Source organism: Ylistrum balloti, unplaced genomic scaffold, assembly GCF_031769215.1.
Source record: "Ylistrum balloti isolate Yb309-2 unplaced genomic scaffold, AGI_CSIRO_Ybal_v1 Utg369656, whole genome shotgun sequence".
Lineage (NCBI taxonomy): Eukaryota > Metazoa > Mollusca > Bivalvia > Pectinida > Pectinidae > Ylistrum > Ylistrum balloti.
In genome coordinates this window covers 89529-103577 of record NW_026781909.1, presented here as the reverse complement: position 1 = coordinate 103577, position 14049 = coordinate 89529, and positions in this window count along the sequence as shown.

Here is a 14049-nt window from a genome sequence, read left to right as displayed (position 1 = left end):
CAAGAATGCATGGAGAACTCCACTCACTGCTGCTTGGTTCAATAATGTCATTTTCTAACATGTATTTCAGTTCTTTCTCCATGTGTGTAGCTTTCAGTGGATTCACCCGATATGGCTGCTGCTTTATAGGTTTTACATCTCCTATATCGACATTGTGATAGACAACATCAGTTCTTCCCCGGTACATCGGGAAACAAATGTCTATACTCCTGAATCAACTCTTTCAGTGCATTCCTCTCGGTGTCAGATAAGTGTCGTAGCTTTCCGTCCAGGTCGGAGAGCACATCAGAATTACACATCTTAACACCTATTCCTACATCAATGTCTAAAGCTGTGCCTGCACAAGGTGCTGGTACAGAGTAGCAACAGGTTTATTGTGCAAGCATTCTTTCAGCGACATTATTATGACAGTAAGAATGCTTGCACAATAAACATGTACATATATGTACGTGAAGTATCAGCCCTAAAGATTAAAACTTCAGAAATTCGCATTTGAACTTACGAAGGTGATTTGAAATTTATAGAAAGTAATAATTATCATAAAGAGTGTTCGGTGTGATTTCATTCATAACTTTATTTAATTAATGTGTTAGAATGGTATATTATTTCATAAATTAATGACAAAACATGTCGGTTTTGAGAATGACAAATTGTTATATTATCTATGGCATATAAAAGGATATTAATTGTGATATCCACAGATATCGTCCTTTAACATACACATTTCTTTAAGATTAGTTACAATACAACCGGAAGTCGACACACAGATGTCTATTAAGTCCTCTTTAAGTAATGGGAGAGCTACGAATTCACGATGCTCGCATTACAAATTCCTGAACATTGTCATAATTCAGATTGCTACTTCCGACATTTCATATCCTAATGTCAAATTTGATAAATATCTCCAATCATTCAGATTTACTACGGAATTTAACACATTAACAACTATCTAATTTGCCTTTGCTCTGACAGAACCAGTTTGACACCGGATGCAGTTTAATATCTGAATCAAGAGCTTACGTGTCCCTGAAGGCATGCATTTTTATACTTCGCGATGTTTTGTACCGTATCTGTCCGATGAAGGTATAGGATTTCCCTTAAACCGGGCAAATATATCTATGTTTTTACCGGTTTGAGATTTCCATGTCTCAAACATGGGTTGAAACGATGGGATCCTCCTGTAAAATTAACCATTCACTGTGTCATGTCAACAATTCAATCATAACGAAGCACTGAAACAACAAAAAAACATACTAGTACCTAGAAAAGTTAGCGGGATAAGAAGAAATATCGTTCACCCCCTTGTTGGTGAGATGGGGGATCTCAATCCTAGGCAAACGATGCAATCACTCCGCAAGGTTCATGTTTCCTGACCTAATCAGCTTTGCCCTTGGGCTAAGATCCCGTTTTCTCATCCCCAAGGGAAGTGAAACATTCTATTAATCTCAGTCCGATAATGGGATGCTTCAATCTGATGGTATATTGGCATTTTGTTCTGTTTTCGCACTTATGGAGTGCTAGAGGAACGTATTTAGATTTAGTGTGAAAAACATCAAATAACATTTTATTTAGATTAAAAGACATTCAGCTGAAAATAGCAGTGAATATATACTGTATATCCACTTTTTGATCCATCATTTGAGACGAGCGCAGCAGAACTACTTTTACCCGTGAGGAGTTTTGACAAGTGAGCAGACAATGATTGAGTATTAGCCATAAGGCCTGTTCATGTAATATAGCAGAATGGTGTGTTTCACTGCATACACATTGAGTTACAAGTAAGCTTTACTTTTTAGCATATTATCACAGATTTTCTGTGCTGTGTATGGTTATCACAAAATATTTGTTGTAATACTGTGATTTTCAAAGCGTGATATTGTATCATTTAGAAGAAATGTTTTTTGACCTGCCAGACTCTTCTACTTCAGCCGCTTATAGTAATTAATATTTTCCTACAACCAATATCGAGAATTTCCTACCGAGCTATAGGATTTCGATTTTCATATTATGAATATTCCATTTCTGGATAGCAACACTCATCTATTCCGAAACTATGGTGTTCTATCCCCAGTGATGAGACTGAGAAATATTCTCTTTCAACAAGGAAAAACATTGATTTTGATTCAAGCTGAAAGTCAATGAAACGAGGGCAAAATATGAACAAAAAAGGAATTACAAATAGACTCCTAAAAACTTAACAGAAAATTAAAACCAGATGTTCCAGAAGGCTGACCGTTTTCTATATGTTAATACAGAATTAGCTGTGTTTTCTTTTAGTTGACATGAAATTGTATAAGATAATTTGTATTACAGTGTGTTGAGACGACACCTTCAGTATGAGTTTAACATTTTCTATGAATTATGGATTCTTGTTACAAAAGTTTAAACACTAATTACTGGATAGATACATAAAAGCTCATCCTGAGAATAAATTGGAAATAAATTACAGACTAATCACATATAATTTGTTGGTATACAAACGAGTTCATTTCAACATTTTATCGCCCTGCGATGATAACAATTTCAATAGAAAGTGAAAAATTTAATGATTAAATCCGTATTTCTCGATACTCCAATCACAAATTAAAAACTAACCTCCCTAGACCTTGTTGATTATTCTATGATACCTGCATACCATACGACGACAAGCGATATTTGCTCGATGATGGGACCACTAGCTACTCTTACGGTCGTTGGAGAATAGCAAGTTAGGGGAGTGAAGTATTCTAGAAAGGCCTAATATCAGGACCCCGTATAATGGAAGAGAACGTACATAAACACATATCGTTCTATTACTATAACAAGGATGGTAGATGTCTCTCTTATAGTTATAATTTCTTAATTCGATTTATCACATAACCGACCCGTTTTCCCATGTCATACGCCCATGTCATGATAATGGTAATACACATGTGTAATAAAGGTTTGGGGTCTGCTGATTGGTCTAAACCGTGTGAACGTATTCATACGCCCATGCGCGTACTACTTTTACTTATTACGACAACAAACTATAGTAAAATGTGGCTGACCAGATCAACATTGGCGACACAGTTTTTATTGATAAGAAGGGGACTGGTGTGGTGAAGGAGACAATCCCACGGAGTTTTGCTGTATCTTATAATGTTGAATTGTATGGGATTTACTTTCAAATTGAGCTTGAGCGCGATCTTATTGAAAAGGTGGTAGATCCCTCCCAACAGCAGACGACCGCTCCGGATGGCGGTCCTGTTGCCCCTGAACCAAGTCGTTTCGTTTCAGTCAGAGAAGATGAGGTGGGGAATTTTATACAGGATCAATCAAACAAGAATACGTTGAGCAAAACTTTGTATTACATGAAACTTTTGTATATTTTTTTGAGTTACCAGAAATGACTGAAAAACTATCATTGAAAGTGACAGTGACTCGCAGTAACTGGAGCAGTTAGGCCGAACTTGATGACCCGTGATGACGAGGCGAGGTGACGTCATGTTACCAATATCAAGTGAATTTCCAGATGATTTTTTTTTGTGATTTTTAAAAGTTATTTTGTCATTAAACAGAATTTAAATGCTTTACTTTGTCGATATTATTTTGGAACCTAACAATATCTTATTCAATCATTGAAAAAGGTACTATTTGCAACACGGATGGATAAATCTATGATTGTTGTGCGTTGGTTTTGACCTATATAAAAACAGCTGATTGCATAGTGGAAGTAAATCGTAGCTTTCTGGCGATTTTTCCATATTAATTGGTTATGTGATAAATAGATTCTTACACTCGTGTCAATGTATTATGGAATTTATCAAACTCGTTCAATAAATGATTGTAGGGATGGGTGTGGGATGGCTCTCCGACCTACATCCAGGATCGACACTTTTGTACTACTAACTACGTACTGCTAACAAAGACTTGACCTTATGTATTGAGTATATGTTGTTATGAATGCTGATGAGCCGTAAGATTTCAAGTTAAATAAACAATAAACGATGAATGCTTGTGCCGTCTTTTGCGGTTCTGTAACGTGGCATAGGAATTGAGGTTTCGTAATACATAAAGGGCTGGTAAATTATCAAAAGTGTTTACGCGAGTCAGAGGAATAAAATATACAAATCTACCTTCAATATTAATGAACTGTGTATAATCTGTGATAGATAGCATGTACTATGTTAAAACATTTGAAAGATTTTGTTGAAATAACAGTTGATATCAACAAGATCATCTCTGTAATAACCAAAACCCATTCACTGCCAAATGTTATCTAGCTTCTCCAGCTTCTAAGGTATTGAATTGTATGTTCATAAGCCTGTACCATTTACATTGATCTAATATTGATAAATGAAACGCACATAGTCAAGTCATGACCAATCTCATTCAGGTCCGTCCATCGGTCCGTCCGTGCTTCCTGTATGATCGTTTGGAAACACTGATTTCATACATACAGATAAGCTGAAATACATCTCATTTTGAAAAAGAGAGATTTCTGTTTTTGTATTTTTTATTCAAATATCACATTGGGATTCTAATAGATCAAGTTAAACTCTAATTATTTACTCTAGACTATTGTAACGCTTAGACCGGGACGTATAGACCTACCGTGTTACGTCACAAGTCATTTGGTCAGTTTTATATTACCTTTGTTCTAAATCAGGATTTACTTATATGATTAAATAAGAACTGAAACATTAATTTTGCATCAAACATGACGTGCATTTGTACATGATATTGTCAGTGGCATTTCTTCTGTTCAGGCCTGTTCATGTATTTAGTATGACTCATACGGTAGGCAAGTCTACATGTTGACGGCGTGGCGACATTTCGAACTGGTGTTCAAATAGCAGGTTGTTACTAGTCCTGTTGCTCGTGGGAAAGTAGAATGTATACGTTGGCAGTTGAGAAAAAAAATGTTTGATAAAGGGGAACGAGGTAACACACCGATTTACTTCTACCTGTAAAACTTTGTATCATTATCAAGAGATTTTCTGATATCGTTATAGATATATGTCCATTGTACGTGTACAAGTGACCTTATAGGCTGGCGAATCGTTCTGGTTCTGAAGACGAAGATAACACAGATAAAAGCATAATAGGTGTATGTAAGTGATGTTAAAACATTGAATTAAGACGAGATATGTAGGATAAACATGTACGGTAAACATAATTGTGTTTTCGCACGAGGAACAAACCGTATCATGATTTATATATTTCTCTTTATGTTTCTGAGTTTTAAGTTTTTTTAGTGGTATGTTTTAAAAAGTAGTGTTACTAGCTCTAAAAATAGAAATAAAAGAATATAAGACTCTTTTCTATATGGGTATGTAGGATAGGGATATTCCACCCTAGGGGTCACAAAATATGGTAAAACCCGAGGCTTGCCGAGGGTTTTTACCACATTTTGTGATCCCGAGGGTGGAATATCCCTATCCTACATACCCATATAGAAAAGAGTTTTTTTCTCTCATTTCTAATCTCATATTATTAAATATTTGCACTCACCTCGCGGTAGCCATCGCTGGACGCCGCCATTTTGCAGATTTCTATTTTTTTTTGCCTTGGGCCATATACATAAAAAGAAATGCTGAAATGGATTCTCCATCTCCGAATTTTGCAAACTAAGTTTGCGGTCGAAAACATAATATGGACTTTGAATGTAAACATCCAACGTCAGTGTTTAACTGTTTTTTCTTCAAGCGGGCTGGGTCAAATACCCTGTCAAATATGTCACCCAGAGACATGCGTACGCGTTCAAATATAGTGCCTTAAAACACGCAATAAAACAACAATTTTCTTTTTAATATGTACTATTGCTCACTTTATAATGTATCATAAACATTTTTTACATCTTTGAACATGTTGGTCAAGTTATTAATACTACTTCACTGTCAATAGTAATCTTACAAATCTTACACATTTATGAATGGAATTATTGGTTTGCTTGTGAGATGACGTCACTTACGTCACACATTTCGCGCCACACAGACAGGAGGAAAGTTAGTCACTGTCACTTTCAATCACACGTGGACGACGGCGGAAAGGCTGAGTCCCAGTTTGGTGATGTTGATATTTATAGAACAGTTTTGTTAATACGAGCCTGCAAACAATGACTCCAATCGACTATGCGTGTTTGTGGATGAAGCGGTTGACGAGGACATAGTCGATGAGTGCGCGGGAAAAAACTATGAATTACTCCGCGCGCGAGGCTTTATTACACAGGCGCCTGTGTAATAAACGTCTATCATGACCATGTTTATTGCCCTGGATAGGCCTATCTGACACAGGTGGAAATGAAAGAAAACACATTGAATCCATGCGTGACCTTGAGTATCCATTTTCGGGCAGGTGATCAAATTAGGAGGTCGGTGACGTCAATGTAATGTAAAAATAGCGAAAGTAGTGTTCGCCTGCACGTGTCATTTAAGTATGATCGGTTACATGTTACATCATATCTTTGTTACTGTAAATTCGGGACATTTCCTTTCCTACCTCGTGTAAATATCAAGATGTAACACAGTTACTCTCATAGTTTCAGACGTCGCTGTTTATATGGCGCTATTTTTTCCATACTACATTATTATGGTTCGGGATAAGTACGGCCCTTCTGTCGCCTCAATATAATGATTTTAAATAAAAGGAAACCTTTGTAAAAAGTCGATCTTAGCTCTTTGAACATTGTGATGTTTGGTTGCCTCCTTCTGAGGCAAAGACACGCCCACTGTCTTTCCTTTGAATTTCATCAAGTTGTCTGTGTAGGTGTGCATTTATTTGCATACATGGCGCTGCTTCATTTAATATGCAATGCAACTAATAAAACCAACTTATTGAGAGGTATTCATGTTTAAAATAACCAACTATGTGACAATATTTCCGCGCAAAACCTAAACTTTGGTTAGATTTTGAAGTTAATGGGTCCTGTGTAGCTGATCTGCTTTACATACATTCAATATACGTTGCCTATCCCTTGATTCACAATATGTAAAAATAATTAGATAACATTGGTTAAACGGAGGTGAAGACATAAAAACTAAATCAAACCAATACTAGATGATATATGACATATTTTAAAGATGGCTCATTTTCTACACTAATTTATAATGAAGTTGGTTTCATGAACGATTCAATATCACACAGTCTTATTTGCTTTTCTGATAAAACAAACAAAAAAACAAACGACAAACAAACAAAAAACGATGGCAATGTAGCATTCGATCTTCGATCAAGGGACCTGTGGAGTAGAGAGAGGAGAGTTCATCACCGTGCTACCGATACGTTACAAATGATGAAGTGAAAATTTTGAAATCTTAATACATACGTAATTCCCTATAAATATCGAACACATTCTGTGTTTGTATACGTGTGTCAAACGTAAAACCTATACAAAGAAAACCAAAGATGACAATCATGTGACCACTATTTTAAAACTCGATTAGTTATATCGCCGCTATGTATTCATGGGAATGCAATGAGGTTCAAAATCTTAGTAGCTTGGAAGTTCTATTAGATGCACTTATTATCCCATTTAACTTCAATAAAGAATCCTACTTATTTGGTTTCTTAACACAAAAATTGAATAATAAAATTGATAATGAAATACTATTTGTTATAAGCATTATATATATATATAATGCGTTGTTTTCATAACTCCCTTGATATTAACGCCTTAGTAAACACAATCAAAGATTATTATAATATACAAAAATTTATTGCAATAAGCAAGGGAGATAACTCCAAGGAAAAGTTTGACCGAATCCAGTTAATCCTATGTTTATCTTCATATAACATTAACAGTTATCCATCCCTCCAATCTTTATCCTTCAACCCCCTCCCCTTTCTCTTTCTCTCTCCCATCTCTCTCATAAGTCACAACACAATTGTATGAAAATGTTTATAAACTATTTCTGTAAGTAAGTTTACATGTAAAAGGTATGTATGTCTTCTGATTATGGCTGAAGTATGAACGCAAGGTGATACATTTTTGACACAATGGGTATGTAAGATATACATTATACATGTACATTCACTATTCTCCTATAGATCTATATATATGTTTTATTAATAACCCAATACTGTTCAGAGGATGCATGGTCTCATACCAAGTACATACATTATTGTTTTAATCAGTACTAGTGGTGGTTTGTGTTGTATGTGCGACATCTGGCTAATACAAGTGTGTATGTACATGTAAGCATCTTGCTGTATGTGTGGTTAGTATCATATGTGTGGTATATTCAATACCAGTGTGCACTTGGGTTGTCTGTTGGTATGTGTGTGGTGAAAAATGAGTTATCTGCTTTGAAGAACATAAGGTCAACAAATTTGCTGTAGTTTGAAGATTTATGATGTACAATGTATTGTTATGTGTTTGTGATGATAAAACTGAATTAAAAATAAAATATAAAAAAAATGAAGGGAGGTTTTTCTATGAATTGTGATCGTTTTCTATGAATCATAATCGTTACAAAAGCTTATGGGATTTGTCACATGCCCGAGGGCGAACACCTTATTGACCTGGAAGCTACCAACAGACAACTAAGAAGAAATGTGTAAACTTAACAATTTATTTACACAATAACAATTAGAGACATAGCACACAAGTTCAACACTAACATATTACAGTTTGGTAGGGATCCCTCACACTACTACACACTACACCAGGTATTTGACTAGAAGAATAATTTTCAAGTAATTTCAAGGTCTCAGAAGTCGATTCAAATTTACACTATTTGAAGTATATTTAAAGTTCACTTATACATTTCATACAGCTTGAAATTCTCTAAACGTAAGCAAATTCATCATTGCTGTTAATGTAAATATACAGTACAGTTCATCCTAACTCATCAATGACTCTTAAACCACTGAGAAGTACTAAAATGTCACTAATCAGCTGATAATGTAAACATTGCCAAAGTTCGGCAACACCGCTACTTCCGGTACACTTGTACACAGACAGTTCACAGTTCGGCTTACTGTATGCGACTAAACACAGACGGTTCACAGTTCGGCATCACACATTACATTACCGTACGAAACACCAAGTTCTAACAGGTTGACACAGCCCGAAAGTGCTCTACACAACAGCTGTCTAATGCGTTGGTATGCGTCGACGTCTGTCCCGAAGCTGTCCAGCCGTCCGAGGACGAGTCATGTGCGATACAAGCTGACGACGAGGAATTTCACGAGTGAGGCACTCCGGAACGCCGCTGGTCACCGGACGGGTATGTGTCCTCCCATATCCAGGCGTCGAGGCTGCAGCATCAGCCTGAGCCCACTACTGTCTAACTGGTCATGTCATTGAACTATATAAATGAAACAATACAATTTCTCACTACTGTGCCGTGACCAAAGACAATACAGCACACCACAGTTCGGCAGTCAAGCATTAAACTCACTTTTGCCACTTACACTACAGAAAAATAGCTTCTAACATACCTTGTCAAGCAAAAGAAACATTTTCTTAGTACTATCATTTTCTCCTATTGCCACTTAGTAGCCATTACATTACTGCAAAACACAGTTCAATAGCCTGAAATTTACACCGCTGTTTCACCAAGTCATTGAACTCGCTCCATAGGGGGGCTGCAATTTATGTCAAAGAAGAACTTAAGGGGGTAGAGGTAAACATGAACACATCATTCAAGGAAAGTATCTGGGTAAAAGTCAAGCTAAACGAGAAAGACTGTCTTCTGATTGTGTGTGTATATAAAAGCCCCAATAGTAAGAAAGAAAATGTTGAAGAACTTTATAAACTTATAAACTCAATATCTACACTAAATAATAAATATTCACATATACTAATAATGGGAGACTTTAATTTGCCAAAAATTGATTGAATTTAATCTCGGCGAAGAATGATGAAGAAAGCGATAACTTCATAGAATGCCTAAGGGATAATTTTCTCACGCAACATACCAGAAATTTTACAAGAATGAGGAAAGGTCATGAACCAAGTATTTTGGACCTGATAATAACAAACGAGGATGAGATGGTGAAAGATATCAACTACCAAAGTCCCCTTGGTCACAGCGATCACTTTGTGATGAAGTTTGATTATATATGTTACAAACATTATCCAGAAAGTTCTATATCCCGTAAATTGTACAACAAAGGAGACTATGAAAGGATAAAAAACGAATTGGATGAGATCAAATGGGACGAAGTTTTGAAAGGTGATCCGGACACATGAGAGCGCCGACAAAAATATCCCAGTAAGAAAAGAAAACAAACAACGTATATCTAAGGACAAAAATCATCTTCCGCTGAACGATGCTGTGAGAATTAAGATTTAAAAAAAATATAGGGCATGGCAAAGATATATGGAAACAAGAACAGAAGCCAAATACAAGGACTACACAAGGTTAAGAAATCAAGTAAAAAGTATGCTAAGAAAAGCACGTCGTGAAATGGAGAGAGAGATCGCCGGAAAGGTTAAGGAAAACCCCAAACAATTCTGGAAATACATCAACTCCAAACGAAAAGTAAAAACAGGAATTTCGGACTTGAAGGGACTAGATGATAACATATCAAAAATTGCCACACAAGACAAGGATAAAGCAGATGTTTTGGCTACATTTTTCAGTAGTGTATTCACAGAGGAACCACCAGGCGACACACCAAAAATGCATAATAAAATAATAAAATACCCATTTCGAGATATCATATGCACTGAAGAAAGTGTCGGAAAACTCCTCTCAGACTTGGATGGCAGTAAGTCTCAAGGACCTGACCAAATGCACCCAAAGGTTATGAAGGAACTAAAATCGATCATAAACAAACCGCTAAGTATTATTTTCAACAAATCATTGGAGGATAGTCAAGTTCCATCTGCATGGAAAGAGGCCAACATCACAGCAATATTCAAGAAAGGATCAAAATCGGACCCAGGGAATTATCGTCCCGTAAGCCTCACCAGCATAGTTGGAAAAACCATGGAAAAAATTGTGCGAAATTCCATCGTTAATCATATGGAAAACAATGATCTTTTTAGCAACAAGCAATTTGGATTTATCGCGAAACGGTCCACAGTTCTCCAGCTCCTTATGGTGCTTGAGGATTGGACGGATATGCTAGATCACGGTGGGGAAATTGATGTTATATATATGGACTTTATGAAGGCCTTTGACAAGGTACCACATCGCAGGTTAATTGAAAAATTAAGAAGCTACGGAATAGCAGACCAAGTCGTCAACTGGGTAGAAAACTTTCTACACGAAAGGAAGCAGAGAGTACTAGTTAATGGAAAAGCATCCAAAGACCACCCGGTATTAAGTGGGATCCCCCAGGGCAGCGTACTTGGCCCAATTCTATTTGTAATCTATATAAATGATCTGCCAGATTATACTTCTTCGAACACCTACCTATTTGCTGATGACACTAAGATTTATAGAGAAATAAAAAGTGATGAGGACAGGAAGGCAATGCAACAAGACTTGGATAAACTGCAAGAATGGTCTAACAAATGGCTTCTAAAATTCCATCCACTAAAATGCAAAGTATTAACAATAAAACAAAAAAGGAAAGAAACATGGACATACCATATGGCAGGAGCAGAGGACAACGTGGCGTTGGAAAACATAACTTCAGAAAAAGATATTGGCGTAACGGTGGATAAAGATCTAAATTTCTCTATGCATATGCAACAAGCTGTAAACAAAGCCAACAGTATTGTTGGTCTTATTAGAAGGTCCTTTGTATACTTAGATGAAGTGTCTTTTAAACAACTGTTCAAGGCATTAATCCGCCCACACTTAGAATATGCCGCAAGCGTCTGGAACCCATACAAAATAAAGGATATTGAATCAATAGAGCGCGTGCAGAGACGGGCAACTAAGCTTATACCGGGGCTGAAAGAACTATCCTACAGCGACCGTCTCAAGAAACTCGGACTCCCGACATTGGCATACCGTAGATTGAGGGGAGATATGATAAACGTTTTCAAAATTATGGATAAATTTCACGATGAAAAAGTCACCAAAGGCATGTTTGATCGAGACGAAAATTCTAAAACAAGAGGCCACTCAAAGAAACTGAAAAAGAAATCATGTAATCTGGACATTCGGAAATACTCATTTGGACTAAGAATACAGACCTATGGAACAGTCTACCAGAAAAAGTAATCCAATCATCAACAATCAGAGACTTTGAAATTAATTTGGACAATCATTGGAAAATTCTCGAACTGAAATTTAACTATCTGGCTCGTTGCAATTCACTAATCGGAAGTGACTATATAATTTAATTGTATGATTATTATTGATATGGATATAGAGGCACTGTGTGCCTGCGTCCATTAAATATCCTAATAAAAATCCTAATAAAGTCGAATTATTCAAAATATACAAAAATATGGAATGACAGCTTGAGCAACTATTATCAATGAAGAACACATGATTAAAAGATCCGGACTCATCCCTGTGAATGTCCCGTTACCCCTTTAGCCCTGCATTATTTTGGACTTTTTGGCCCCCAAATCTGGCCGTCCTTCTCTCGCCATGATCTCTCCATGTGCTTCCCAAACCCAGTGTAAGGTGTGCTCTGATTGGTTAACATTCTGAGCACTGACCAATCATATATAAGTAGACTGCCCTGCTGTAATATACTTGAACCCCATAACATACCGTAATGCATGTAGTAAACAACTATGTTATACATAATTTTGTCTCAAAGTTAAATTACCGTAAATAACCTTACATTTTCCTATCCATACAAATATACCATTAAACAGTTTTATAAATAAAAATAACTCACTTAACCAACAATTGTATTATATTGTCACTACTTCGTGACAGGATAAAACAACAATTACTGATTAGATACATCAAAATTTTGAACAGAAAGTGAAAATGTAATAAGTAAATATACTTTTCTCGATGTGTCAATCATCCGCAAATTAAAACCTAGCCTTTCTAGTCCTTGTTGATTACTTTTATAACATATAGTTCCTTGTCATACATAGAGTTTTCGGAATTGGCCCGAGGCTACTTTCGCGTACCCCGGTTGAAGCATTCATGTGGTCTGGGATTATCCCACAATACACGAACGCACACATATGTGATGCTTGAACTGCTCGACAGTTTCGTAATTTCCTGTCAAGCATAAAACCCGATCATTTCACTGATGATAGTACCTGACGCTTTTCTTTCGGGATAAACCGGTAAAACTGATAACGTGAAAACGGATATATAGTGACGTTTAGAAGAACTCTTGTTGAGGCAAAGACACGCCCACCATCCACACTTTGGTGTATATCTAATATTGGTTCATAAAGTCGTCTGTATAGGTATATGCTCATATGCATACATGATTCAATGCAACAAATAAAACAACCATATCGAGAGGTATTCATGTTTAGAATAACAAACTACATAGCAATATTTTCACGAAAAAACTGAAGTATGGTGAGATTTTGAAGTTATTGGATTTTGGTGTAGCGGATCTGTTTTACATACGTTCAATATACGTTACCTTTCCTGTGATACACAATGATAGCATGTTAAAATAATTGAATACAATAAGTTAAACATAGGTAAAGATCGAAAGTTAATTTCACAATTTATAAAATGTAATTATCGACATTAGTGCTGTGTCTGATTTCGGTTGCTATTCGTAAATTAGTGTTTTTTGAAATGAATAGATTTGAAACACTGCGTTTAAGATTTTTTCAACTGTATATATAGAACACAAAAGCGGGATGAAAACACGTCTTCAAATAGAAGTCCAAGTGTGACTTTCCTAGCAAGTCTGGATTGTCACGTGAACAAAGCTCACGGTAATAGTGTTCTACTTATACCTATTACTAATCGCCTATATAGATGTGGCCGTGGTATGTCCGTTACGGTCTGCTGTGGTTTTGTACACCATAGGTAATCCTAATGAACGCATGGTGAAAGTGTCCTTATTTGGTATCTAATAATGCATGTCCGTTATTTTCTGTGCATGAAGATAAAATATATAAGATGTGCGATTCCACTAGGAGGTCCTCTGGCATATCAGTTAGACAAACATGATTTTGAACAATTTAGACTGAAGTCAGCATGTTCTATAAAAAGGATGCTCGAACTATATGGCTATGTATAG